This window comes from Oratosquilla oratoria, chromosome 40 (assembly GCF_046742065.1).
Source record: "Oratosquilla oratoria isolate Oo_2021 chromosome 40, ASM4674206v1, whole genome shotgun sequence".
Lineage (NCBI taxonomy): Eukaryota > Metazoa > Arthropoda > Malacostraca > Stomatopoda > Squillidae > Oratosquilla > Oratosquilla oratoria.
This window is the reverse complement of record NC_134816.1, coordinates 36,514,240-36,519,085: the sequence shown is the minus strand read 5'-3', so window position 1 is coordinate 36,519,085 and position 4,846 is coordinate 36,514,240.

Below are 4,846 nucleotides of genomic sequence, written 5' to 3'. Positions count from 1 at the left end.
GGGGAGGAGGAGGAAGAAGAAGAGGAAGAGGAAGACATTAAGATGAAAAGGAATGAGATGGAGGAGGAGAAAGAGATAGGGGACATTAAGGTGAAGGGGAATGAGATGGAGGAGGAGGAGGAAGGGATAGGTAAGGAAGAGACAGAAGACACTTAAGTGGAGGAGGAGGAGCAACAGGAGCAGGAGGAAGAGATAGAAGACATTGAGGAAGAGGAGGAGGAGATAGGTAAGGAAGAGATAGAAGATACTGAGGTGGAAGGGAATGAGGAGGAGGTAGAGATAGGTGAAGAAGAGTTAGAAGACATTGAGATGGAAGGGAATGAGGTGGAGGAGGAGGTAGAGGAGCATAAGAAGATGGAGGAGGAGGAAGAGAAGGAGGAAGAGGTGAGGTAGGAGGAAGAGATAGAATACATTGAGATGGAAGGGAATGAGATAGAGGAGGAGAAGGAGGAGGAGGAGGTAAAGAAACATGAAGAGATGGAGGAGGAGGAGGAGAAGGACGAGCAAATAGAAGAGAAACGTGTAGTCGAGGAGGAGGAGGAGGAGATGGTTGAGGACGAGATGTAAGGGGTGGAGGAGGAGGCGATGGAGGACGAGGTGGAGAAGATGGAGGAGATGAGGAGGCTAGTGGAGCGAGTCCACAAAGGAGATTGTGGTACAAGAAGGTCTTGTGGAGGGAATTGGGGGGAGAGGGGGGAAGGGGGAGATTGGGTCGTATGATGGGTACGGGCACAGGGACCAAAAGGATTGAAGGGGGAGGGGGAGAGGGAAGGGGAGAATTGTGGGGAGGGGAAGAGGGAAGGGGAGAATTGGGGGAGGGGGAGAGTTAGGGAGGGGGAGGGGGAGGGATAAGGGGAGAGTTGGGGAGGGGAGGGGGAGAATTGGGGGTAGGGGTAGAGTTGGGGAGGGGGAGTGGAAAGGGGGAGAGTTAGGGAGGGGAAAAGGGGAGAATTGAGGGCGGAGGGGAGGGTTGGAGGAGGGGAAGGGAAAGGGGGAAAGCTGGGGAGGGGAGGGGAAAAATTGGGTGAAGGGAGAGAATTGAGGAGGGGAGGGGAAGAATTGGAGGAGGGGGAAAGGGGAGAGTTGGGGAATGGGAAAGGGGGAGAGTTGGGGGAGGGGAGGGGGAGAATTGGGGGAAAGGGTAGGAAGAGAGTTGGAGGAGAGGGTAGGGGAAGAATTGAGGAGGGGGAAGGAAGAGAGTTGGGGGAAGGGGGAGAGGTAGGGGGGCAAACTCCCCCCCCCCCGACCATTGGTATGACGACGGCCTTTACATATTTTATTCTCACAGTCGCCAGATAGTTATATTCAACGTATAGGGTGACGTTTTGAAGATATTTAGACCTTTCCCAGTAAGACGGTACAATCAAGTCTTTATTCAGGCTAAAGTCATAAGATTCTATTCAGCTGAAGGCGTGTCCTGCCCCTTTAATAAAGGTGTCAACCTTTAAAGTCCTTAAAAATTTTCCCTCGGATTCTTAAAGGTTAAGGCAAGGATCAAGGCGTCACTAAATGAATAAATAAAATATTAGATTAGTAAATAGATTAGTTGATAGATAAATGGTTAATTTTCATTTGTCACGATAACACATAACTTGCCGGATGGCTCGCCGTAATAAAGACTCGATGAAATTAGAATAGAGATTGAGCTAGACTAGCACCGTCGGGGAATTACCAGGTCGTAGTCCAGGTCGTTCCTTTTGTATGGTCTGGCTGGCTCAATGCTATCGTCTTTGCTTCACAGTAAGCAGTCGCTAAGGCCAAGGTTCGAGTTCTTGCGGTGGAGCTGATTTCCATAAATGATTAAAAAGATAAATGTGGAAGACCGTTTGCTCCGTAGCAGAGCCAGTTAAGGAATTTAATGTGTTTTCGTAAATTTTAAATTTGTCTGAAATCTCTTTGAGATGTATTACTTGAGTTTGGGAGAAATTGGTTACGTCTGTGTGTTTGTCAAACATACAACCAACCTGGCAATTTAATTCAATATTTCTGTTTGGGCTCGATGTAATTGTAAGATGAAAATTCTGTTTCGAAAATTATGAAACCAGAAAGTTTATAAAATAATGTTTGTTTGTTTACTTGTTTGCTTTCTTGTTTATTTTTGGTGTTCAGTGCAACTGTGAAATGAGAAGTTGAGGTTGATTGAACTCAGGTGGTATTGGAGATGGAGGGGAGAAGAGCTGATGAAAATGAAAAAAAAAAGCGAAAATGTAGAGAAATGAGAGGGAGTGAATAAAGAGAATGTAAGAAGAGGAAATGAAAATAAATTCGAAGGAGACAAAAAGGAAAGAAGAAAGGAAAGAAGAGGAGGAAGGAGGGAAAGGAAAGGAAAGGAAAGGAAGGGAAGGGAATGTAAAAAGAGGAAATGAAAAGGAATTCGAAAGAGACAAAGGAAAAAAATCAGGAGGAGGGAAGAAAGGGAGAGAAGGAAAGAGAAAAAAATCAGAAGGGGAGAAGAAAGGGAGAGAAAGGAGGGAGGGAGGGAAAGGGAAAGGAAGGGAATGGTTTAAGGGAAGGGAAGAGAAGGGTTAAAGGGAACGGGAAGGAAAGAGTCGACCATAAATCGAATTGAAAAAGAAGTTACTCGTAGATTAGGCGACGACATCTTGGATTGTGTCTGAAGTTCTTCGACAAGACGGGACGTGCCGAGTCGGGGATGGGGAGGGGGGAGGACATTGGGGGGAGGATTGCAAGGTCCTGGGTGGGAGTAGGGGGGACATAGAGGTCACAGTAGTTGGCTGTTGGTAAATGTAAATGGAATTGGTTTTGTATTTGGATGTCAAAGTAAATGGTTCTGTAGGTAAATGTTTATATAGGTAACCGATTTTTATCTTTATATATATATATATATATATATATATATATATATATATATATATATATATATATATACTCGTATGAAGGAGTGATTGTGCCAACAGCACTGTATGGGGCAGAAACGTGGAACATAAGAGAAGAAGAGAGAAGGAGTTTGAATGTGTTTGAGATGAGGTGTCTGAGAAGTATGGTGGGGGTTACTAGGCTGGATAGAGTGAGAAATGAGGAGGTGAGGAGGAGAACAGGGGTGAAAAAGGAGCTGGGAGATAGGGTTGATGAAAGAATATTAGGATGGTTTGGACACATGGAAAGAATGAGTGAAGAAAGACTAGTAAAAGAGGTATGGAAGGCAGATGTGGAGGGAGTGAACATGAGGGGACGTCCTAGGATGAGGTGGATGGATGGGGTGAAGGGGGCTTTGGGGAAGAGGGGAATGTCTGTTGAGGAAGGAAGGGAGAGGACGGAAGACAGAGGTGAGTGGAGAATGGTTGTATATGGATGATGTTGTGATTGCATGAGGAGGAATGGGCGGGGGTGGGCGGTGAGGTAGTATGTGTGAGCAAATTCTGACGCAGCCCGAAGGGATTTCTCCCCGTCCCCTCCTTAAATGAAGCGGCCTTGCTGTGGATGTGCTGTGTCTTGCGACACTGCTTCTGACCCAGGGCGGTGGGCAAGGTGCGGGGATGACCCGTCATCCAGGAGGTGCTCAGATGAGAGGGAGGGTGGGAGGGGTGTGGAGTGTATTTAGGGATGAAATGGGTGGGAGTGTTTTTATGCCTTTCCCTTTTTGGCTACCTCCCTTGAAAGGGGGAAAAAGCCTTGGTATATGTATGTATGTATGTATGTATTTTTATCTTTATATATATATATATATATATATATATATATATATATATATATATACTCGTATATACATGCATACATACTGTGATGGCATGGAATTAAAGTAAATTAATGTGGTTGAAAATATGTAAATCTGTTCACTGGGGACCATTTAATGTATGTAAAAATAATTTTAAAACATACACACATACACACACACATACATACATACATACATACATATATATAAAAGTATTATGAACTGAATCAACCGTCTTTAGAAACAGGCACCACCGATACGAATAAAATCGCCTGGCGACAGTCATTGACTTAAAGAGGAATAACTGAAAGGATAAAAACAAGCCATTGGCGCCAAGGGAGTGAAAGAAATCGCCTGGCGCCAAGGAATGAATGAAATCGCTTGGCGACAAAGAATGAATTAAATCGCCTGGCGCCATGAAATGAATAAAATCGCCTGGCGCCAAGGAATGAATGAAATTGCCCTGCGCCAAGGAGTGAATTAAATCGCCTGGCGCCAAGGAATGAATGAAATCACCTGGCGCCAAGAAATGAATGAAATCGCCTGGCGCCAAGGAATGAATTAAATCCCCTGGCGCCAAGGAATGAATGAAATTGCCTGGCACCAAGGAATGAATGAAATCGCCTGGCGCCAAGGAATGAATGAAATTGCCTGGTACCATGGAATGAATTAAATCGCCTGGCGCCAAGGAATGAATGAAATTACCTGGCGCCAAGGAATGAATGAAATCGTCTGGCGACAAGGAATGAATGAAATTGCTTGGCACCAAGGAATGAATGAAATCGCCTGGCGCCAAGGAATGAATGAAATCGCCTGGCGCCACGGAAGTGAATGAAATCGCCTGGTGACAAAGAATGAATGAAATCGCCTGGCACCAAGGAATGAATGAAATCGCCTGGCGCCACGGAATGAATGAAATTGCCTGGTACCATGGAATGAATTAAATCGCCTGGCGCCAAGGAATGAATGAAATTACCTGGCGCCAAGGAGTGAACGAAATTGTCTGGCACCAAGGAATGAATGAAATCGCCTGGCGCCAAGGAACGAATGAAATTGCCTGGCGCCAAGGAACGAATGAAATCGCCTGGCGCCAAGGAATGAATGAAATCGTCTGGCGCCAACTGAGAAGAACCTCGTTGAGATTTCTTTACTCAGCCGTAGGCAAACAAA